This window comes from Muscardinus avellanarius, assembly GCF_963383645.1.
Source record: "Muscardinus avellanarius genome assembly, chromosome: 19".
Lineage (NCBI taxonomy): Eukaryota > Metazoa > Chordata > Mammalia > Rodentia > Gliridae > Muscardinus > Muscardinus avellanarius.
The window spans coordinates 29,831,246-29,856,114 of NC_137805.1; the positions used below are offsets into that span (position 1 = coordinate 29,831,246).

The 24,869-nt window shown below is 53.9% G+C and overlaps 1 protein-coding gene across 4 annotated transcripts in view; it reads left to right on the plus strand.

The window, feature by feature from the left end:
* Window positions 1-24,869, plus strand: part of NFATC2 (nuclear factor of activated T cells 2) — a gene marked incomplete at both ends in the record, with an annotated part of 137,956 nt that overhangs the window by 42,968 nt on the left and 70,119 nt on the right. The window lies entirely within an intron of this gene.

The window sequence follows — 24,869 nt, forward strand, 5'->3', positions numbered from 1 at the left end:
TCTACTGCCTATTTTTTTTTTCTATTTATAATCAAGGCAATCTTCATTACTGTATATTCAGATAAGTAATGCCATAATGTGTATATAGTCTGACTTTTTAAAACTTTATAGTCAGGAGCATTTTCTTCTTTTTTTTCTAATTAATATCCTTTTGTCTGTGGTTTTTTGAGTTCATTGGATTTTTCCCCCCAAATAGGTAGAGAGCTGTGCTATTTTTTTTTCTTCAAAAGAATTAGAAGTAAAATCGTTTTGATTGTACATATGGTTAACCACAAACTACAGACTGATGATTAACAAGTATCTTGATAAACCAGAATCTTCAATATATTTCAATTAATATGATTATTTTATATTTGCCCATTATTCCCAGTATTATAATAGGAATCTGTTTCTTTATCCACAGTGCATCAACACCCCAAGAGTGGTTCTTAAAATGTAGGTCCTTTTTTTCTTTGGTTCTGGGGATTGAATACAAGACAACTCTACCTCTGAGCTAACCCCGCAGCTCTTTTTATTTATTTGTTTATTTTTATCCTGAAACAAGATCTTGCTAAGTTGCTGATGGTCTCACTAAATTGCTGAGGCTGTCCTCTCAACTGCAATCCTCCTGTCTCAGCCTCCCAAGAACTGGGATTACAGGCACATGTCACCACGCTGTGCTAAAAATGCAGGTTCTGGAGCACTCCAAAACTGCTTAATGAGAAATTACGTAACATGTGTAGAGCCCAAACACACCAACCAAACCCCAGGCCCTGAAGTCCCCACAGGTGCCGGGGGCGTGTACCGCCGATTAAAGACAGCCATGATAAGACTAAGAACTTCTGAATCCTAGAAATTGCCTTTCTCTACCTGGCCATGCGGCCGCCTTAGAAGTCGCTTCTAGACGTCGATTTTTTTTTTGGTGCTGACAGTGAGTCACTGTTTCCTCTCTGCGTATCTAGTAGTTGCTGACTCTGCTCAGCTCCACGGTGTGATAATAACAGATGCTGCAGGCTCAGGGCTCGGTTATCTTTCCCCTCAGACAGTCCCGTTACCGCCGATCACCTGGAGTTCACGTGGGCTGGATTCCATGCCTGCAGCAAGCCCGCACAGCCCCCACCTTACTAGCGCCCCAGCCTTAAATTCCCTTCTGTGGCTTTGGGTGCGGTCTGGCTCGAGGCCCTGACTCTCTGTTCTGTGCTCCCTGGTGTGGCCCGGCCTTCACCGCCACGTGGGGCGCGGTCTCCCCACTCCGCCCGGCTGCACTCTGCCAGCCCCGCGCCCCCGCTAGTCTCTGTCCCTCTCTGCTGTCCTCGGCCAAGACCTCGAGGGTTCCCGGCAGCCACTTCTTCTCCGACAGATTCTAGAACCCTCCGGAGCCTGGGATGCGGTCCAGTTTTGCCTCTTCGGGTTATGGGCGCTCCTCACTCTGCTCAAAGCACAGCCCCGCTCGTGGCGGGAGCTGCCCTACGCTAAGCCCCCCGAGCCTCCTGCAGGGGCCTCCGTCTGCAGCCTCTGCCTTAGTTCCCGCGTCCTGCGCCGCGGTTTTGAGGTGGGAGGCCTGGGCCGCACCTGAAATTCGTTCTTGGTCCAGACGTGTCTTCCGTCATGGACCCGGGGCTTACCCCGTTTAGGACAGGACCCTCCTGGCCTGCAGGCTGCCCTGACACTCTGCCTTTGAGTAAAAATTTTAGTGGGAATAGAGAGAGACGCCGCTCAAAGTGGATTCAGAAAAGCGATCAGAGGAGGCGCCCGGGGAACCGCACAAACCCGGGGCGGGCCATTCCGTCGGGGGCAGCGGGTGTCTGCGCGGTCTATCCAGCCAGCTCCTGGGCTGGGCGCTCAAATCCAAGGAAGAGTAAGAAGATTTGGTCTCTCAGGAGCCCGGGCCAGCCCGGAGATACCCATGGTCCTGCAGATGTAGCTGCTTTGAGTTGTGTAACACAGGCGGAGGGAGATTGTCAGCTGAGAATTCCTGAGGAAGGAACAGGCTGAGCACACACAGGGGAAGGGAGGCCAGCCTTGAACCTACCTGCCATCCTCCTGTCTCAGCCTCCCCAGTGCTGATTACAGGTGCGTGCCGCCACGGGCCACAGCCTCGGTTTCCCGTGGGCAAGAACTTCTCCTGTGCCCTCCACGGTGGCCTGAGAGTGGATAAATGGGGTCACATGCTGACGAGCACGCGAGGACCGGGAGATGAATTGGCTAAATGTCAGAGACAGTGGGGAGCGGTGGGGAGTAGGGTTCGGTGGAGTGTGAGTCTTAGCTTCTGTCCCAGGAGCCCAGGAACCTTAGCTCACTGGCATGATTGGCCCGTAGGTGTCCATGAGAGAGGAAGCCCCTCTATCCATCCCGGAGGAGCCACGTTCCTCTGGGTGGGGTCCCACCATGGTGTCCAGTGTTGCTTAGGGACAGGGCACCACCATGGTCCTTCGCTGGACAGGACTTCATTCAGAGAATTTTGCAAGGCATGGGCTTCAGCTACCCCATAGCTCTGGAAGTCTGAGATCTACTACCCTGGCGGAGGGCAGCCTGTGTACGGCCACTGACCCTGAACTCTGTCCCGGCCCTGCGGCCCTCTTCTCTGTAGACTTTTCTGGGAGAGGATATTTTGCTATCTTCCTCATCTGGCCTCACTAAGTAACTGAGGCTGGCCGCAAACTGCGATCCTCCCGTCTCAGCCTCCCAAGTACTGGGCTGATCTCCCTCAGGAGGAGATGGTACGGAGGCAGATGTCTCCCTTCCTCCCAGGCAGCGCGGTGGAGAGCTCGGCCCGGCGAGGAGAGGGACGCACCTGTCCACACTCACCCCGCCTCCCCGGCAGCCGGAGAGAATCCCAGCTCTGACTGCACAGGAAGACTCGTTCTGTTGCATTTCAGCCTCGGGACTCCCCGCCGCTCACATCAAGCGGTGTCCAGAAAGGAGAAGAAGGAAGCCAGACGGGGCTTTTTCTTTCTTTCCCAGGCAAAGCCGGAGCTGTGACATCAGCCACGGCACTTGGGCAGCGGGCCAGGCCTGTTGGCTGCTTTGTGATACACTCCATGTCCGGGGAGCCCTCCCCCTGCCTTTCTAGACACGTGGCAGGAAGCAGGTCTCGCGGGCGCTCATGCGTCTCAATCACGGCTGCTGCCTCTGCAGAAGCCCTGCTGGGCCTTTCTGAGGGGCAGGAAAGGGGCGAGGGGCCATCAGGATGCTCAGGCTTCAGAGGAGGAGGGTGTGTTCTGGGGGTCCAAGAATCCCTGAGTCCTAGTTGTTATTGTCCCCCCCCCCCCCCACGGTACTAGAGTACTAGAGGTGGAACCCAGGGGCATTTGACCTCTGGGCCACACCCCCAGCCCTATTTTTATTCTTTATTTTGAAACCGGGTCTCACTGAGTTGCGAAGGGCCTCACTGAGTAGCCGAGGCTGGCTGCACACCACGATCCTCCTTTCTCAGCCTCCTGAATGCCGGGATGACAGGCGTGCACCGCCACACCGGCTCCTTAGTTCTTTTATTCGGTGTCTTTGGCAAGGACTCGCTCCGTGCCAGGTACCAGAAGTGTGGCAGTAAGCAAACAGAGCCATCCTGCTCCGGGGCGCTGCTGCGGCTGCGCTGGCGAGATTCAAACAACACATGTAAAAAGTGGGAAATTAAATAGTGCGTGGAGGGCGGGGCGTCCTATGGGACCGCTGGAGGGCAAGAGGAGGGAGCGGTCAGGGTCCTCTCCAGGAGGTGACATTCGGGCCAGGAGAGGGCCCACCGTGGGGTTGGTCACGGTCCTGCTCCGTCCAGACTGAGCGGGCAGCAGGAGACGGTGCAGGCCGGGCCTGGGGCCCGTGCTCCAGGGGAGGTCTCCGCAGGACCCCTCTGGTTGAGCAGAGCAGGCCGTGGGGAGGGGGCCTGAGCAGGTACCCCCGGGACGGTGGCTGGGTTGGGAGATGTTGGCTTCGGAGTATGTTTTGCAGGTGTGGCCAGCTGGGCTTCTGAGGCCGCTGTGAGCTGGGGGGCACCCAGCAGCCGTGCGAGGCAGCAGCCTTGGGAAGGGTGGCTGGTCCCTAGGAGAGGCCCTCCCTGTCCCCGCTGAGGACCCTCCCGCTTCTGGAGGGAAGGCCTCTCGTAAAGGTGACTCCATCCTGCCTTTTTATCAGCAGATGAGGTTGCAGCGGGCACCTCAGAGCAGGTGGGCGGGGTCAGGGCTCCCAGGCCCCCTTCGGAGTTGCTGGCGCCTAAACCTTCCGCCAGCCTCTCCTCCACATGCCCGTCTGTGCTCAACAGAATCTGGCCCTTGCAGAATTGCTAAGGGCCTCACTATATTGCTGAGGCTGTCCTTGAACCTGGGATCTTCCAGTCTCAGCCTCCCAAGTACTGGGATTATAGGTTTGTGCCACTATGCCTAGCCTATAACATAACAGCCTTCTGCTTTTAAATTTTTTTTATTAATTTTTTTTTTTTTTTGCAGTACTGGGGATGGAACCCAGGGGCATTCTACCTCTGAGCTACACCCCAGTCCTATTTTTTTTTAAATTTTTAATTTTTGAAACAAAGTCTCACTGAGTTGCAAAGGGCCTCACTCAGCTGAGGCTGTCCACAAACTGCAATCCTCCGGTCTCAGCTTCCCGAGTGCTGGGATTACGAGTGTGTGCCACCACGCCCAGCAAACATTGGTGATTTAATTTTAGCACGTAATGAAGCGTCCTCTGCCAACTAAGTACCTCTCTGGGCAGCTTATGTGCCACATAATGAGGCAGGGTGACCTGGTGGCAGTGGCAGTGGAAGAGGAGGAGGGTGCTGGGATGATGGGCTGGACCCTTCTCACCTAGTCCCTGCCCAGGCGGGCCGGGGAGCCTTCCATCAGAGGGGCCAGGGTCACGAGTGAGCCTCCCGGAACCCACCCTTCCGATGGAGGCAGAGGGCAGGAAGCTTCCAGAATGCTGGAGAAACGATTCTTCCCGAAAAGAGACGATGTCTGAAACTTGTAATGTTTCTGGCAACTGGTTTGATCAGCAAAGAATCTCGTCTGTCCCAGAGATGAGTTCCGGGGCCCCCTGGCACAGGGCCGGGCGGCACCGGCTGGGCACACACCTCGGAGTGACCCAGTTAGTCCGCGGCGGTGCAGACCGCGAGGCTGATAGAATTACTGTGGTCACTTTACAGACAGGGAAACTGGGCCACCACGCCGGAGCAACGTGCCTGGTGTGTCCGGCTGGCTGGCGGTGACAGCGGTGACGGCGCTGGGTTTGGGCGTGGGCAGGCCAGGGCAGAGCTGCTAGGAACCGGTCTTGCTGCCTCCGGAGAGATGGCAGGAGCCAGCGGCTGGGAGCTGGGGCCTGGGGCGCACTCACTGTGGGGCTCCCAGCTGCTGCTGGCCGTAGCGGCTTCAGTTATAAAGTGGGGAGACCTGTGTCCTTCATGTGGTCAGGGTATGTGTGTGTGTGTGTGTGTGTGTGTGTGTGTGTGTGTGTGTAGGGGTGGGGGTAAGTCAAACACAGGAGTGCACACTTGTAATCCCAGTACTTGGGAGGCTGAGATAGGAAGATTGAAGTGTTGAGGCCAGCCACCAGCCTCAGCAACTTTGAGACTCTCTTTACTTTTATTTTTTATTTTTTTATTTTTATTTTATTTTATTATTATTTTTTTGGTGGTACTGGGGGTGGAAGCCAAGGGCTTTCTACCTCTGGGCTATGCTCCCAGACCTATTTTATATTTTATTTGGAAACAGGGTCTCACTAGGTTGGAGACTCTCTTTAAAAAGTAAAAGGGCACCGGGTGTGGTGGCGCACGCTTGTAATCCCCGCGCTTGGGAGGCAGAGACAGGAGGATCGCGCAGGTTTGAAGCCAGCCGCGCTGGCTTAAGAGACCCTGTTTCCAAATAAAAGTATAAAAATAGGTCTGGGAGTGTAGCCCAGAGGTAGAAGGGTTTCCAGGAACCCCAGTACCACACACACACACACACAAAGTAAAAGGGTTGTTTGTGGGAGGCTGAGACAGGAGGATCCTAGGTTTGAGACCAAACTCCACAAGTTAGTGCGACCCTGTTTCAAAAAAAGAAAGTGAAATAGGGCTGGGGCTGTAGCTTAGAGGTAGAATGCCCCTGGGTTAGCTCTCCAGTGTCAATAAATAAATAAGTATGTAAACAAATAATAAATATTAAAAATAAAATGGCTGAAGGTATGCTCAAAGGGAGAATGCTCCTGGGTTCAGTCCCCAGTAAAACACACACACACAAGCACGCACGCACACACGCACACACGCACACAAGAAAAGAGTAGCTGTGTGCTGAATGAAGGTGCTGGGTGATCGCGGACACAGCCAGGCCCCTGGGCCACGCTGCTCTGGCGCTGAGCGCGGTGGCCGTCGAGGCGTGGCCCTCCGGGCTCTGCTGGCCTGGGATCAGCTCCTCCCCATGCCTGTCCGGGCTGTTTACGGTCACTTTAGCCAAATCGAGGAGCTGAAGAGCGTGCTGCGGGTGCTCGGTTGTGGCCTGTGAGATCCGGTCTCATCCCTGCAACCTCGCAGGGAACCAGGCTCTCACTCGCTACCCCCTTTTATAGCTGGTCAGAGGCGCGGGGCGTGGGCGCAGCTTCCCAAGAGAGGCTGGGAAGCAGCCGGGACCGTGTTTGCCTCGGCGGCTCATTTGAAAAAAATATTTCTGTGGTACTGGGAATGGAACCCAGGGGCATTCTACCTCCGAGCTACATCCCAAGAGTATTTTTTACTCTTTTTACTTTTGAAACAGGGTCTCACTGAGTTGCAGAGGGCCTCGCTAAGTAGCTGAGGCTGTCCGCGAACCGGGATCCTCTAGTCTCAGCCTCCCGAGTGCTGGGGTGACAAGCGTGCGCCCCCACGCCTGGCCTGGAGGCTCATCTTTCTGGGCCCCCCTCCTCTTGTTCATGCCTCTGCGGACCCCACCAGCCCCACATCAGGGCGAGGCACAGGGCTGAGAATGTGGCCGGTGTCTCTGTTCTCGTGGGACCTCCAGCCAGGGCTCTGGCAGGAGGGTAGGTAGCCAGGCTTTGCTTACCATCCTCTCTGGCCTGGATTCAGGTTCTGCTCTGGCGTCTACCTTCTTAGGGGACCTCACAGCCCGTGGGAGTGGAGGCGCTGGTCCCAGGGGTGCTCGGTGGCCGTGCCTGGGCGCCCTCCAGAGACCCCGGCCGTCTTGCTCCAAGCTGTCTGCAGGTGGACACTGGCATCGCGGGGCCCTGAGACATCCGCGTCTCCAGATTACCTGCCGTGGGCACACGTGGCGCTCAGGCACTTTCCCGCGGACCTCGCTCTCAGCCTCTCAACGACTGGGCTCTCAGGGCGTGCCACGGTGCCCGGCTGCTGGTTTCGTGATCCTTGCAGAGGGCGTGTTTGTGTTGGGCTGTGTTCACGGTCGCTTTGCCGTCGGCAGCAGCGTTGCAGTTTATAAAGGGCTAGGCAGAATGCCCAGTACACTTGAAATCCTTAATAAACAATCGAGGCAGTGGCTTCTGTTGAACTTAAAAAGGCATTGCACTTTAATTTTTCAAGTAGGAAACAAAGCTGGATTGATCTTCTCGATATCATTTATTTATCTACTCATTGACACGAGGACTGGACCTCAGGGCCTTCTACCTCTGAGCTGCACCCCCAGCCCCAGCCCTGTTGATTTTTCCTTCTGAACCGAGGCCTCACTGGATTGCTGAGAGCCTCGCTAAATTGCGGAGGCTAGTCTCAAACCTGGGATCCTCCTGCCTCAGCCTCTCAAGTATTGAGATTACAGGTATGGCCGGGCGTGGTGGCGCACGCTTGTAATCCCCGCACTTGGGAGGCAGAGACAGGAGGATCGCTCAGGTTCGAAGCCAGCCGTGCGCTGGCTTAGCAGACCCTGTTTCCAAATAAAAATGTAAAAATAGGTCTGGGAGTGTAGCCCAGAGGTAGAAGGGCTTCCAGGAACCCCAGTACCACCAAAAAAAAAAAAAAAGAGATTACAGGTGTGCACCACCAAGCCGGGTAGACCGTTAGCCACGCAGCTCAGGCCTCTCCTGAGCGAACTCTATTCTCCTGTTTGTCATTTATGATAAGACAGTGAATGCCATCTGGTGAATATACTTTGGGGAACCCGTGCCAGGTATCCGTTAAACCTCGGATTCACCTGGTCCCGGGCCGAGGGGCATAGAGGAAGCCCTCTGTGCACTCTGGCTTTCCTACACTTCTGTCTACCTGTCCTTCCTCTCTGTATCCATCAGAACGTGAGATGGGTGGCTTTCCTGGTACCTTCTATTTATTCAAAACCATCCATCAGGCCTTGGCCACGTTCCACGCCCCGGGCTGGGATCTGGGAGCTTGTGAATGACGTAAAATCTCAGGCCTCACTGCAGCCTGATGAGCTGGAATCTACACCATGTGCCATCCTCCGGCACCTTGGGGACAGGGTAGAGCCTGAGCCAGGTGTCTGTTAAACCTTGGATTGACCTGGTCCTGGGCCGAGACTCTAGGCAGGAGTCCGCAAACTTGACCACCAACTTTGCTAAATAAAGTTTTATTGGCATGCGGCCACACCCACTTATTTGCATATTGCTTAAGGCTCCTGCCTACTCTTCCAGCAGCGATGAGTCCTTGCAATGGGGCCGTGTGGCGGCAAAGCCCAAAGTATCTACTGTCTCATCCCTTACAGGAAAGAGAGGTACTGCCAACAGCGCACACTCCTCTGCTCTCTGGTGGAGGGAGACAGATAACAAAGTCTGCCGGGTATTAAAAAAAAAAAAAATCAAGAGCTGACGTGGTGGCGCACACTTGTAGCTGGACTTGGTGGCGCACGCTTGTAACCCCAGTACTTGGGAGGCTGAGACAGGCAGATCCAGGTTGGCCACCAGCCTCAGCTACTTAGTGAGGTCCTCTGCAACTTAGTGACACTTTGTTTCAAAATAAAGAATAGCCAGGCGTGGTGGCGCATGCTTGTAATCCCCGTACTTGGGAGGTGGAGACAGGATCACGCAGGTTTGAAGCCAGCCTCACTGGCTTAAGAGACCCTGTTTCCAAATAAAAAATATAAAAAGTAGGTCTGGGAGTGTAGCCCGGAGGTAGAAGGGCTTCCAGGAACCCCAGTACCACCACCAAAAAAAAAAAAAAAAAAAAAAAAGAATAAAAAAATTCAGGCTGGGGATGTGGCTTGGAGGTAGAATGCCCTTGGGTTCCATCCCCAGCACCACAAAAATAAAAATAAAAAAGTAATCAAAATAAAATTAAGCAGGAGTAGAAAAAAAGGAGGCGACCAGGGCAGGGAAGGGTGTTGTTTGTAGAACTTTTTTTTTTTGTGGTTCTGGGGTTCCTGGAAGCCCTTCTACCTTGGGCTACACTCCCAGACCTATTTTATATTTTTTTATTTGGAAACAGGGTCTTTTAAGCCAGCGAGGCTGGCTCCGAACCAGTGCGATCCTCCTGTCTCCGCCTCCCAAGCACAGGGATTACAAGCGTGCCCACCACGCCCGGCCTCAGAACTTCTTGAAGAAGTGACCAGCAGAATGTCAGTACAGCAAGAGAGAGGCTACGTCATGCCCTTGGGAAAGCATCGTAGGAGCGGGGTGGGCAGTGCAAGGGCCTGCTGGTGTCCAGCTCCCGCGTACGGACAGCGGGGTGTGTTTCAGGACAGAGATTTGACGGTGAATGTGGCTTTTGGTTTCCGTGTGAGCTTTGCTGTAACATTTCGGTGCCTTGGGATATAAACAGAGGCCTCGATGGCCCGGGGACTCCCCTGTGTATCACTGGGACCGTGGTGCAGGCTCCGTGCGCCTTCACATGGTGGGCGCCATTTGCACGGGCGCCTTTAACACACTGTTCTGATCAAAGTACGAGACAGGCCAGCAGGAGCCCCGGCCGCAGGATTGCTGGGAAGAGGACACACGCTGGGGTGTCCAGGCTGGGGACTGAGTCCCTCGGCCCTCGCCTGGCTCCCAGGCTCTTGGCTGTGACCTGTCTGCCCCGGAAGGCGTTTGGGTTTGATTTTCACTAGGTAGGAAGCATTTCTGCTGGTCACCGGCTCCTGCTCTTCCTTTGCGTGGGTTTGCTGCGGGCTGGGGCATCGCAGCCTCCGTCCCTCCCACCTCTGAGTCTCCCCATGTCTGCAGAGGCGAGGCGCTCACCTCCCCTGCCCTTCACGTGCTGAGCCGGGCTGATTCATGCAGGGGCCTTGAACTTGAAGCTTTTTGTTTTTCTTTTTGTAAGCGTTTGGGGATGACGATTGATCTGGAAGGAGACTTAGAAACCTTCTCGTTAAACAACCACTGTGCGGGCACCATCCTGCTGCTGGGGCTCAGCCACTGCCCTGCCGAGGGCTCAGGTAGCCTTGTTTGATGTCCTGTGATGTAGGCAGGAGCCGCCGGCCTCAGCTCGCAGGTGTCACAGAGGCTCAGGGATGAGGGGACTTGGGAAGGTCACCCGGCAGCTAAATCGGCAGATCCGGGACTCAGAATTTTAAAGGCAGGGGCCTCTCACGACGTCAATTTATTGAGCACGGATACCATGGCAGACATTATCTCAGCACCAGCTTGTACTGCAAGCTTATGAATCAGGTCCAATTGTCTTACAGATGGGGAAATGTCTGGAATATTTCAAAATAGCTGGGAGAAAGGATTTTGAACGCTCCCCACACAAGGAAGTGATGTATGTTTGGGGTGACTGATGCTAATAATGACCCTGATCTGACATATCCTGAAATGTCACGCCCTACTCCAGATAGGTGCACACTTACTATGTGTCCATTAAAAATAAAAATAAAAATAAACCGGGCGTGGTGACGCACGCTTGTAATTCCCGTGCTTGGGAGGCAGAGACAGGAGGATCGCGCAGGTTCGAAGCCAGCCGTGCGCTGGCTTAGCAGACCCTGTTTCCAAATAAAAATGTAAAAATAGGTCTGGGAGTATATCCCAGAGGTAGAAGGGCTTCCAGGAACCCCAGTACCACCAAAAAAAAAAAAAAAAAAAGAAAAGAAAAGAAAAAAAAAACCAGCCAGGCGTGGTGGCACACGCTTGTAATCCCCGCGCTTGGGAGGCTGAGGCAGGATGATTGCACAGGTTCTAAGCCAACCTCAGCTACTTAGTGAGGCTCTCAGCAACTTAGTGAGATCCTGTTTCCAAATAAAATATAAAATAGGTCTGGAAGTATAGCCCAGAGGTAAAGAAGCCCCTGGGTTCCACCCCCAGTACCACCAAAAATAATAATAATAAATAAATAAATAAATATTAAAAAATATTTTTGTGGTACCAGGGAGTGGACTCAGGGGTGTTCTACCTCTGAGCTATACCTCCAGCCCTACTTTTTATTCTTTATTTTGAAACTGATTCTAAGTTGTGGAGGGCCTCACTAAGTAGCCAAAGCTGTGAGCCTGCAATCCTCATGTCTCAGCCTCCCAAGTATTGGGATTACAAGCATGTGCCACCGTGCCCAGCTTAAGATAGGCTTTTTTTAAAAGAAAGAAAACCCAACCGCAGGAGGCTGAGCTCACCCGAGCAAGGGTCCTGCAGGTGGGCAGCTGCAGCACCCTGAGTTCCTATGCTCCCCGCTTGTCTGCCCCTCTCTCTCTGAACTTTCTGTGCCTCTTGTTTGCCCGTGCATGTCTGTCACAGGGCCGTGCATGTGGGCCAGGGAGGTGTTACCGACGGGCTCAGTCCTGTGGGGGCAAGTCCACTCGCAACCGGGAGCCTCAGAAAGATGGGGCAAAAGGCAGGTGGAGTTCTGCAGAAACTTATCTGCAGCAATTCTTTTCCCTCTATGAATTCCCTAAGTTTTTAGGTACGGCGCTTGGGAAAGAATTTGAGGTGGACAAAGGCTTCTTGAGCCAATGACACTTTATTACAAAAACTCCAAGAAATTTATACCTTTCACCAGTAAAGTTAATAGTAAGAGGAGAGGGAGGTGGGTGTAATCATTGTGAAATAATAATGAATGACATGTAAACAAAGGTAATAAAACTAGTCCTTCAGCTGGCTGTTGATCTTCGAGAGATTGACTCCTGACTCCTGATTCTTTTCCAAGGTCTTTGCAGATAAGCAGTCCCAGGGGGCCACTTCCCAAAATAAACAAGCATGGCCAAGGCTTGGGGGTTTCTCGGGGAATCTTCTTTGGCTTTCTTGGAACTTTCCATCTTTTGGGCTCAGTTCATATAGCAAGTGTGGGGAGATGTGGTGATTCAGGTGGATGTGATAAAGTTTCTCCAGGTGTTGGCATTTTTATCTCCTAAATCTGAAAGCTTAAGCAAACTCACAACACAGTTTTGCAGACAAAATACCACAAACAACACCACAAAGTTCTTGGTTTTAATTGTCAGATATATTTCCTTAACTGCTGAGCACTCTTCTTTAGACAATAAGCCTATTAAAAGTCTAACCATCTTTAATAATCCATTTCTCTGTCACAAACCCTCTGCAACCTGCTTCTAACTTTCTAGTTCCTTTCTCTCCCAGTTGGGACTTTCTTATGATAAGCTCTTCTTCATGCAAAAATGCTTTTCTTACTCTTACACGGTATTTCCTTTCCTTCATACATATATATTTAGAACGTCTGTCCTTTATTTTGTCATATTCATTAACCATGCGGTCAGCCTCTCTGTCTTCAGGAATATTTACACTGGGCGTAAAAGTCACCAATCTTTTTCCTTGAGTCTATTGTATTTGGGCAACTAAGTTGTTTATCAACTAAATTGCTTTAAGGTCACACACAAGGTTTTTATCTTCTCTGTCTCTAGGCAGGATCTCAAGGGTAAACAAAGTTTCCTTAAACTGAACTACCTTACCGGAGTTAATAGCTTAACCTAAGTTAGTGATAGTGAGGGTCAGAGACCCTTTGTAATTGCTGCAGCTGGAATGCTTATCACAGCATCTGAATTCTGGCCAGTTTTTTCCTTACTATTGAGCAAAGCCAAGGACGTTTAGACAAATTATTAGAGATTTTATTTCCACGGACTCAGTTTCTATTTATAGTCCTGATTTCACATCATTGGAGCAATTCGTGTAGAAAGTTAAAAGGGATAATAGTGAAGGGTATCTAAAAGTGGGGGGTACTTTGGCCAGAGACGACCCTCTTTCTCGGGGCGTTCTGCCGATTAACTATGTGGAGTGGGGGGTCTCAACACATAGATGCCGAGGCAGTAGGATGTCTTGGCAGGGAGGGGATGTTGCACTTTGGGGACACCAGGTCAACCATTTCTTACCCTCGGCCACCCGGGGCACACAGCCAGTGACCCTGGGCTGGGTGGCAGGAACAGCCAGGCGGGTGTCCCTGCCCCAAGCATGCCTCCTGCCCAGCTGCCTGCAGAATCTGCTTAAACCGTGGCTCCGTCCGCACCCTGCCCGCTCAGCACCTCTGTCCTGCTCACGCTCCTGAGCCACCTGGTTCCTGCCATCCCTCTCTTCCGCAGGCACTCCGTGGGCTCCTGCCTCAGGGCCTGTGTACTTGGGCATCGGTCATCCAGATGGCCACATGTATCCAGAAAGCCACAAGCCTCCTTTCTCTGCACCATTTGGTCATCACCTCCTCAAAGACACGTCCCTGGTTTCTGTCAAAATGGCCACCCCTTTGCCTGCTAGCCTATGTCTCTCTACTTGTGTGGTGGTTTTTTTTAATAGTTCCATATATTCTTCCTTCTTCTCCTCACCTGCCACCTACCTGTCCTTCTATCCACTGATGCATCCATCCACCCATGTATCCACCCATGTATCCATCTATTCATCCAGCCAAGTATCCATCCACCTATCCATCTACCTATCCATGGATCCATCCATCCATCTATCCATCCACCCACTTATCCATCCATCCATGTATTAATCCATCTACCTATCCATCTACCCATCCATCTATCCATCCATCCATTTATCCATCCATCTACCCATCCATCCATCCATCTATCCATCCATCTATCCATCCATCCATCCATCCACCCACTTATCCATCCGTCTGCCCATGTATCCATCCATTCATCCATCCATGTATCCATCCATCCATCCATCCATCCATCCATCCATCCATCCACTTATCCATCCATCCATCCATGTATTAATCCATCTACCTATCCATCTACCTATCCATCCATCCATCCATCCATCCATCCATCCATCCATCCACTTATCCATCCATCCATGTATTAATCCATCTACCTATCCATCTACCCATCCATCCATCCATCCATCCACCCACTTATCCATCCATCTGTCCACCCATCAACACACTCATCTATCATTCATCTATCTACCATCTCTCCATCTGTCCACCATCATTTTTCCATCCAGTCATCTGCCCACCCACCCACTCATCCGTCATCCCTGTGCCGTGCTCTGTGCCCTTGCGCAGTGCCCATCACATGCCGGGCACTCGGCTGTTGCATGAACTGTGTGTGGCCACGGTTCCTCTGAGGTGTTGGCGAGCCCCGGTTTGCCTCGGCCTCTCTGACGCTCGGTGCCCTGTTGCCTGGCCTCCTCCGGTGGCTTCCTGTGCCGAGGGAGCTCAGGAAGTGAGCGCGGTGGCTCATGGACGAGCTGGTGCCGAGGATGTGGCCAGGCTCGCCTGCCCCGCTCTCCGGCCGGAGCGACTTGGGCCCCAGAGGCACCCAGAAGCCGTGACTTTAAGCACAAGTTAGTTTTTAATGATTAAGAAGAAGCAGAAAAAGAAACCCTTCTTTTTCACTTTCCTTTTTTACTCAAGAATATGCTGTGGGTGTTCCCTTGTGGTTTTTCAGTCAAAGAGATGATTGTTTCTGAGCTCTGAGCTCCCCTTGGGGCTTCAGCTTTGCGTGTATCTAACTTTAACTTTGAGCTGATGCTTTTAGGGTTGCTCTAGGACTGGGGGCCCGGCCGGCTCTGAACAAGGCAGCAGGCTTGTTCTTTGTGGCCCTGGTTCACCCATCTCCTTCCTGTGCCCAGCCACCCCTCCTCCCCTGCCGGCCCCGAGCAGAGGGTGGGAAGCGGCTGACCCCGCGGGACCCGGTGTGCGCGGCGACAGCGCCCATCAGGAGGGGGCGCCCAGGCCAGGCGCAGCCCGCGTGGGCTCGAGCAGTGCGCACACAGGTGTCGTGATGCCGGTGGCTCCTGTTGGCCGCGGGCTTCCCCCCGAGGGCTCTCTCAGGGGAACAATACAGGAGCGTGTTGGACAAAACGGAGTCACAGTGAATTCAGCGGCCCCCAAGCCCCCTCGCACGTCTCTAGAGGAGGGCCGCGCCTTGCTTTCTTCCATCTGGGAACTCCTTCTCCTGTGTGTCTTTACTTTTGGGTGCTTTTCTTGTTTTGAGGGGGGAGTCCTGGGGATTGAACCCAGAGACATTCTATCTCCAAGCTACACTCCCAGCCTTTTTTTTTTTTTTTTTTTTGGCGATACTGGGGATGGTACGCAAGTAGCCCTATTTTTTATTCTTTATTTTCAAACGGTCTCACTGAGATGCAAAAGGGCTCACTAAGTAGCCGAGGCTGTCCATGAACCGCGATCCTCCTGTCTCAGCCTCCCGAATGCTGGGACGACAAGCGTGCTCCATGACGCCTGGCTCTCCCAGACTATTTTATTTTGTTGTTTTCGCTAACTTTCTGAGGCTGGCCTCACACCTAAGATCCTCCTGTTTCTGCCTCCCAAACGCTGGGATTACAGGTGTGTCCCCTGGCTTGGGATTTGGTTGCTGGAATTGCTGGGCGGGAGCCCCGTGGCCCTCTCCTCGGCAACCACAGCCTTGGGAGCTCGTCGGCAGGAAGATGATGGCTTGGAAGGCTGTGACTCGTTGGGCCCCGGCTTGGCGAAGCCCCTGTCTCCTCACAGGCCTGGCTGGGGGTGCCAGTTCTCGGGGGGAGGTGGAGTTTCAACATCTCTCGAATCTCTCTGCAAAACCCAGCTGAGTTGCTGAGCACAAAGCAGGTCTTCCCCTCTCCCCCATCCCATGGGCTTCCTGTCTTAGTTTGGGCTGCAGAGCCCAGCCAGTCAGTGAACAAGCTTTACCTCCTGCCTGCTGTGTACCCTGGCTGGAGAGAGGATTGAGACCATTCCCTGCCTTCAGGGAACTCTCGGGCTGCTAGAGACGGAGATAGGGATAATCCCGGTCACGGGAGCAGTTTGGCAAGGAGGGTAATAACGGATGGAGCCAGATGGCCCGACTGTGACTTACTGACTGTGTGATATGGGGCACATTGCTTAACCTGTCTTTTCCTATAAAGTGGGGTGATATTACCCCTCTCAAAGAGATGTGGACCGGAATGGGTTAAGCACGGGGCCTGGTAATACATGCCCAAGGAACACGTAGTAATTCTTATTTGTTTATTGAGATAAGAGCTATATCAGAGGGCAGTGGGGGGGTGTCTGGCTGCTGCGCGGTCTGCCTCAGAGAATCGGGCAGCTTTCTGGAGGAGAGGACGTTTCAGTAGGGTTGTCAGAGGAAGGTTCCAGGCTTCAGAAACTGCCTGGCAAAGGCGCAGTCGAGAGAGCACACCAGGTCTGAGCACTGGAGGCGCGAGTCTGTTCTCTGATGCATTTGGCCCACTCAGGGTTTTTGAACCACGTGGACATAAGTTCTTGCTGGTGACAGATTAGATTTCTCGAACAGAGTTGGGTTTCTAGCAGATGGCAGCAGTTGGAAGAATTGGCAGCCTAGGCCTTCCTGCCGGGCAGCAGTGCTTGGAAACGGAGCAACTGCCGGCTCTTTAACCAGGCCTGGGCGCCCAGGGAGCAACCAGGCCCAGTCTGCCATTGGACCCCGCCCCGGTCCTCAGGGCATCGTGCTGGTGAACTTGGGCAGGGCGCGGGAACTTGCTTTGGGAAGTACTTTGCAAAGGGAACTTGGATCTTGCGGTCTTTAATGCCCAAGGGTTTACTCAAAGGCTTTATTTTTGTAGGGGAGTTATTGGGAATTGAACCCCGAGACATCTAACTCTAAGCTCTAACCCCAGTCCTATTTTTGTTTTGAAATGGTCTTGCTAGGTTGCTGAGCGTCTGGTGAAGTTGTTGACATTGGCCTTGAACGCCTGATCCTCCTGTCTCAGCCTCCCAAGTCTGGGATTCTAGCAATGTGTCACCACGCTTGGCTTTTGGGTCCCTTTAGAAAGAGGGCCGAGCCTGTCTGGGGGCCCTTGATAGGAGCACAGTGCATGTCTGGGTACCCTCTGGGCCGTGCCGGCCTGGCCCCTCGGTGCAGACGCTCACGGGCTGTGGGCCCACCCACTGGCAGCCATGATTTCAGGACACAGTGAGTGGCCGCCATGACGGTTCACGGAGGACTGGAGTTTGAGCCCAGGGTTGGACCGGGGTCTCGCTAATCCTTCCAGAGTTAGCATGAGCCTTTCTTTTGGTTCTCAGGAGGTTCTTGCTGGCAAGTGTGGCTTCTGGGCCTGCCAGCTTCCTTCTTGGGAGGGGAGAACCTCTCTGCGCCATGGTGAGGCGACGGGGCGGGCCTCCCTCAGGGGGCGCGGTCGGTCCAGGCCCTCAAGCCTTGCTCACGGGCTCTTAGCTGCAGGGATCAGGACAGTGCCCACTTAGTCCTGAGAAAGTAGCAGAGGAGAAGGTTTGGGGCGCTCAGCAGGGGCAAGGACGGGGGCCGCGGCTTCTGAGGAGAGATCAGGCGTGCGCTCTGGTTCTACTTAAAAATAAAATCAACATCTTCGACGAAGAGGAGTGAGGAGCAGGTGCAGCAGAGAAGCCGCGAGTGGGAGGCGCGGCGCTTGCTGGGGATGGGTTTCCAGTTGCACCTTTCTGAACCTGTACCTTGGGAAGCCTGCAGGAGCCCTGGGCATGCGTGGAGGGCTTGAGGCTCTTCTGGGGAAGGGGCGGTGTGTGGGCTCTGGCTTCCTGTGGGCCTTCACCTGAGGAGGACCCAAAGAGCGGGGAGCTGCCTTGGTCCGGATGAGGACCACTGCGTGCCAGGTGCTGTTCTCAGCTCTTGCTGTGTGTTGCAGGATCTCGCCCTCGCTCCAGGCCCGTCGTGGGATCTGTTATATCCCCAGTACCGGTGCGGCCTGGAGGCTGGTTCCGCAGCCCTGATGGGTCTTAGGGGTCCTAGGTTTGAGAAGTGATGAGACCTGTGGGTGCAGGTAGCTCAAGGCCGCCCGTCCTGGCTGGCTCTTGGCCGAGTGTTGTCCCGTCGCGATGGGGTCATCCTACCAGGGAGCTGGGGTCGAGGTCCACGTGGTGAAGGTTCATGTGTGGGCCAAGCTGCCCCGTCCCTGCGCTGTCCCGCTGTTCGCAGCCCTGCCCCTTGGGCTTCCCAGGGTGGTGGCTTTGGGCCAGGTCGCGGTCCCTGGAAAGCCTAGGACGGAGTCACTGGCTTTGTGAGGGCCCTGGTCAGCAAGATGCATGCTCAGGGTGGACAGATGCCCAGGCAACACGCGGCCCCATCACCCCAGGACAAGATGTTCACTGTGACCATCTGGGTTGTCCCCGAGAGTGGAGCTGCCTCGGGATCGAAGCCATTTCTGTGGCTGGCCGTCAGTGGCACGGCACACTGCATCACACAAGTCTACCCGCCCTCAAGCCGTGTGCACAGCGGCCTCCAGCAAACCGTGAGGACCCTGACAGCGCAGTCTGGCGTTGACCAACCACACCTACTGTGTGCTGCCACCACCCCCAGCACCGTGCACCGTAAACTCGTTGATCCTGGTGGCCTGCGACCTGGACGGTCACTTTCCATCTCAGAGCCGTGGAGGAGGACGGGGCGGGTCACCTGCCCAGCGAGGGCGGCGGCCAGCGAGCTCAGTCGCCCGGACCTCCAGCCCAAACCTCTGGCCCGCTGCCTTCGAACCCCTTCTGCTGGTTCATGGTGGCAGCCAGGGAGCTGTGATTTGGTGACTCTGTGGCTGTCACACGCTTCTCCTGAGGCCCAGGCCATGTCACCGCGTCCTCCTGGGCTCTGGCCCCAACTTGTGAACTCTGACACCGAACCTGCTGTTTCGTGCACGGTGGACACGTGGGGACAGGGACCCAGGGACCTGAAAGGAAGATGGCCAGCCTTGACGGCGGCCCATGGCCGCTTGGAGGCAGTTGAAAGGAAAGCTCCTGATAAGGCGGCTCCCCCAGGTCCCTGACGGGGCACTTGGGCCCTTCGTGGCAGGGTCCTGAACCTCTTCCAAGTGGCCCGGTGACCCCAGGCGACTCCCAGGGGCCCAGGGAGGGGCCCAGAGACGGCACCAGCCCTTTGAACAGTCCCGGGGCCGCAGCCCTCACGGTGTCCCATTGTGTTTCTGGGCCAGAAAAGGGAAGCAGAGCGGAAGGGCTCTCTCCGGGCTTCAGCGTGTGGTTCTCATTAAAGGAGGCCGCCGGATTTGGGCTGTTTGTTTTCCCAGTTTTCAGCGAGGTTGACGGATGGCTCTTGGCGTCGCGGGCGCCACACGCCAGGCCTCACTCACGCACGCACCAGGCAACTGTGCCGTCCTTTCCGGAGGCCGGGGCCGCGCCCAGCGTGAGCGGTCCTGTGCCCGTGTGGGTGAGCGGCATTAGGGGTGAGACCGGAACCCCTGCCGGGTGAGACGCGCTGGCCGCGCTGGGCCCAGGGCACCGGGGCCGCGGAGTTTTCTCCGGGTGGGGGGTCAGCGGCTCATGGCATACCTGGTATATGTAGGGCAGGCAGAATCATGGTGGCTGAGCGGAGAAAGGACCTGGCCACAGCAAGACACTTCCACTTTCACGGGTTGGAGCTGGGGACACCAGGGAGCGGGAGGGATCTCCACCATGGATGTGACCGCGGTGGGTACAAGGCGTGGAGGTGACCGGCGTTCTCTGAGCAGAGATGCCCCGGGCGGACGCACCAGCCACTGCTACCCGCTCCTGAAGGCTGACTTCAATTTTCAGGAATTCTGCTATACTCCACTGCAGCCGGTCTCCCGAGGTTATTTAGGGCCAGGCTGCCCGGGCGGAGGTTGGGGCGGCACGCTGGGGGCTGGAGCTCAGCCATCGTGGAGTACTTACACCTTGGCGATAGGCGGGCTGCTCTCTGTGCTGTTTCTTGCACAGAACTGGGTGTGACACCTGTGCAAGCCATCACACGGCAAATGCAGCCGGAGCGGGGAGGACATGGGATTGTCACGCAGGATACCCGGACAGTCGCCACTGTAGTTTCTTTTCTTTCTTTCTTTTTTATTTTTGGGGGTCTGGGGATGGAACCCAGGGGGCATTCTGCCTCTGAGCTACACCTCTTGCCCTATTTTTTATTCTTTATTTTGTTTTTGTTTATTTTTATTTTTATTTTATTTATTTTTATTTTATTTTATTTTTTTTATTGGTGCACTGTATTCATACATCATAGTGGGATACAAACTTTTGTAGACATACATGCACACATTCTTTATTTTGAAACCTGGTCTCACTGAGTTGCGGAGGGCCTCACTAAGTAGCTGAGGCTGTCTGCGAACCACCATCCTCCGGTCTCAGCCTCCCGAATGCTGGGATGACAAGCGTGTGCCACCACGCCCAGCCTATTCTTTTTATTTTTTTATTTTTTGGGTTTTTTTTTTTGTGTGGTACTGGGGTTCCTGGAAGCCCTTCTACCTCTGGGCTACACTCCCAGACCTATTATTTTTTATATTCTTGAAACAGGGTCTCTTAAACCAGCATGGCTAGCTACGAACCTGCGTGATCCTCCTGTCTGCGCCTCCCAAGCGCGGCGATTACAAGCGTGCGCCACCACGCCCAGCCTATTCTTTTTATTTTTGAAACAGGGTCTCACTGAGTTGCCAAGGGCCTCACTCAGTAGCTGAAGCTGTCCACGAACCTGGATCCTCCTGTCTCAGCCTCCCAAATGCTGGGATTACAAGGGTGCACCACCATACCCGGCTTTTATTTTTTATTTTTAAACAGGGTGTCACTAAGTTGCAGAGGCTGGCCTCGACTCCTGCAATCCTCCCGTCTCAGCCTCCCGAGTACTGGGATCAAGGTGTGCAGTACTGTGCCTGGCTGCTGGCGTGTCTCCTTGCAGCTAAGTCTCCAGCAAGCCTCATGGCGGTCCTTACAGAGGTCGCACCTCCGATACGTGGCACTGTTGTGGGCAGGTTTCTGAGGCGGCCTGGGATGGCCCATGGACCTTGGGGACAGTGGCTGCCCACCCTGGGGCTCTCCCTAACCCCACTCGGCTCCCGTCTCTCCTCCGAGATGCTCTGCACGCTGGGGCTCCCTGGGTGGGGAGCATGTTGGTTATTCGTGTGTTTGTGTGTTATGTATTCGGCATCGTTAGCGTTGATAATGGCCCCTCGATGTTACGGTGCCCGTGCTGTGCGTTGGGTTTGCAGCTGCAGATGCTGATTTCCTAGTTCAGTTAACGATAGGAAGTTTCTTTTGAAAGTAATGTCTGAGCCGGGCGTGGTGGCGCACGCTTGTAATCCCCACGCTTGGGAGGCAGAGACAGGAGGATCGCGCTGGTTCAGAGCCAGCCACGCTGGCCTAAGAGACCCTGTTTCCAAATAAAAATGTAAAAATAGGTCTGGGAGTGTAGCCTGGAGGTAGAAGGGCTTCCAGGAACCCCGGTACCACCAAAAAAAAAAAAAAAAAGAAAGTAATGTCTGCAAGAAAAGGTAGGAATTAAAAGTTAAGAAGAAAGGGTCCGTAACTAACGGTCCAGGAAAAGACCAGGAGCGCGGCTGGAGAGGGGTTGGGGCCTGGAGAAGCATCGCAGCCTTTCGTGGGTGGACTTAGGTCTTCAGAGCCAGCAGTTGCCAAGAGAGTGGGTCCTGGCACCACACTGCCAGCGTGGGGTCCTGGCTGTGCACTTCTGAGCAAATCACCTTCTCTCTCTGTACCTCAGGTTCCTCCTGTGTAAAACAATAGTGTCCGTCTCCCAGGGCTCCACAAGGATGGAGTGAGTTAGCAGACATCCACACTTAAAACAGTATCCGTGATCCCAGGACTCGGGAGGCTGAGACAGGAGGATCGCAGGTTCGAGGACAGCCTCAGCTACTTAGGTCCCCTGCAACTCAGTGAGACCCTGTTTCAAAATAAAGAATAAAAAATAGGGCTGGGGTATAGCTTGGAAATAGAATGCCCCTGGGTCCCATCCCCAGAACCCCTCCAAAAAAGAAAAACAATGCCCAGTATTTAAAGCACTCAGTCTGTGATTTGCTGTCGCTGTCATCGTTAGGATTAATTATAGCATCCCCTGTTATACACATTTTCCCGAGCGTGGTTTTCTTTTCTTTCTTTTTTTTGGTAAATAGGCAGCGCTCAACAAATATTTGTTGCCTCAAATTTTAAATTTTTAGAAAGCTGCCAGGCCTGGCACCTTCAAACCAGGAAAAAGCCATTCGGAAACCAGACAGAAAGTAAGCAGCGATTTTATTTCTAGTGAGCGCCCTCAGCGTCCCTGCCTGCCAGACACTGCCTTCTCCCGCCGCCCCGCCCGTCCCTCCTGGGAAGAGGCTCATCCAGGTGGTGAGTAAGAGGCAGAACACTAAGTGTGCTCGGCTGCTGCTTCTCTGAGTGCTGGGCCATTGGGCTTTTTGTATATGGCAGCTTCTTGTAGACTTAGTTTTAGCACTCGCTTTTTAGAGAAGTTTTTTTGGGGGGAGGGAGGTTACTGAGGACTGAACCCAGAAGCATTCTACCTCTGAGCCACACCTCCCCCGCCCTTTCTATTTCTTTTATTTTGAAACAAGGTCTCGCTAAGTTGATAAGGGTCTCTTAAAGTTGCTAAGGCTGACCTCTCGCGAAGTTGCTGACACTGACTCAAACCTGCGCGATACCATCCTCCTGTCTGTCTCCCAAGGACTGGGCTTACGGGTGTGTACCACCATGCCTGGCGCTTGAGCTGTGCTCTCTGTGCACCAGGAAGCCACGCAGGGCTCTCAGTGGGGAGCGATGTGGTCTTACTTGTTTTAAGCAGGTCTCTCTAACTGCTGGGGGAGACTTTGCTAAGGATGGGGAGGAGGGCAGAGGGCAGAGATGAGGAACAGTGGGTGCTGTGGTCTAGGTGATGGATCCAGTCAGTGGGACCCAGTGGGACGGTGAGACAGGAGAGATGGAAGGATTGTGGTGAGCTTTGAAGGGGCTGCCGACTGCACCTGCCAGTGAGCCAGGGATAGCATCCCAGCATGGGTTTTCTGCAGATAAATTCCTTTCCCCACTTTAAATTAATTAAGCCAACATGATGGCACACACTTGTAATCCCAGTCCTTGGGAGGCTGAGACAGGAGGATCTGGATTCATAGCCAGCCTCAGCTGCTTAGTGAGGCCCTCCACAACATAGTGAGACTTTGTTTAAAATAAAGAATAAAAGTTAAGCTGGGCATGTGGCACACATTTATAATCCCAGCATTCGGGTGACTGAGACAGGAAGATCCAGGTTCATGGACAGCCTCAGCTACTGAGTGAGGCCCTTTGCAACTCAGTGAGACCCTGTTTCAAAAATAAAAAGAATAGGCCGGACATGGTGGCACACGCTTGTAATCATCTCCGCGCTTGGGAGGCAGAGACAAGAGGATTGCGCAGGTTCAAAGCCAGCCACGCTGGCTTAGGAGACCCTGTTTCCAAATAAAAAGTATAAAATAGGTCTGGGAGCGTAGCCTGGAGGTAGAAGGGTTTCCAGGAACCCCAGTACCACCAAAAAAGAAAGGAAGGAAGGAAGGAAGGAAGGAAGGAAGGAAGGAAGGAAAAAAAATAGGACTGGGGGTGTAGCTCAGAGATAGAATGCCCCTGTGTTCAATCCCTAGTACCGCAAAAAAAAAAAAAAAGAAAAGAAAAGAAAAAAAAAGAAAAAGAAAAAAAGAAAAAGAATTAATTTAATTAGCTTAAGAAGCCAGGCATGGTGGCACAAGCCTGTAATCCCAGTACTTGGGAGGCTGAAACAGGAAGATCACAGGTTTGAGACCAGCCTCAGCAACTTAGTGAGACCCTGTGTAAAACTAAGAAAGAAAATAGGTCTGGGGTGTGGCTCAGAGGTAGAATGCCCCTGGGTTCAATTTCCAGCACCCCCAAAAATTAGCTTACGAGTGGTTCCCAGTGGGGCGCATTTGTCCCTCAAACAACATCTGCCAGGGTAGGTACAGAGTTGGGAAGAGCTGGTTCCTTGGCGTCTAGTGGGAAGGAGGCCACGGGTGCAGCTAAGGTCCCACGAGGTGCGGACGGCGGCCCCACCGCAGAGGGCCGCTTGGCCCCAATCATAGCCGACCGCCCCCGTGGCCCGGCCCAGACGCCTCCTGATTTACTTGTTTCTTCTTCGTCTGGGTTAAGCAGTGTAGGTGACAACCCCGCCTGCTCCCGTCTGCCATGGCCCCAGCGTGGCCCCTGAAGTCCTGGTGTGGCACCGTGGGGCCGTGGGCACGCGGGGGTCTCGGGTTGGCCTCCAGAGGGACAGGTGCTGGTCACCTTGGGGGCGGGCTCCTGACACGCGGGGTGTTTCCGTCCCCCTCGCGCTGTCCCCATAAGAAGGCCCTCGGCAGGTGTGGGCCGCTGGGCTCTGGGCTTCCCGGCTTCCAGAGCTGTAAGATAGACCCTCTGTCCTTTTTTTAAATTTCTTTTCCCTTTAGTACTGGAGATTGGACCCAGGGGCATTCTATCTCCAAGCTATACCCTCAGCCCTTTGTATTTTCTATTTTGAGATAGGGTCTGGCTAAGCTCCTCGGGTCTCACCGAGGCTGACCTCACACGTGCAATCCTCCCAAGTCCTGGGATCTCAGGTGTGCGCCACCAGGCCCCGCTGCCTCTGTTGTTGATAAGTGATCCGGTCTCGGGTGTCGTGTTATAGCAGCACACGGTGGACTGAGACCTCGTCCATCCGGGGAGGTAGTCGTTTCTGGTGAAGGCCACGGCTTCCCCCTGTGATGTGCCTTCCCTCCGAGGCGCTCGCTGTGAATGAAGGTCTGACACGGGGTAAATGGGCTCGGAGCTGCCTGCGAGGGGAGGTGAGTCAGGCTGCGCCGCGCCGCATCCGCAAAGAAGGGCCTCCTTGTTTCTGAATGATGCCATCGTTGAGCTCCGTTAGGGCGCGACAGGGCCCGCTGCTGTCTAG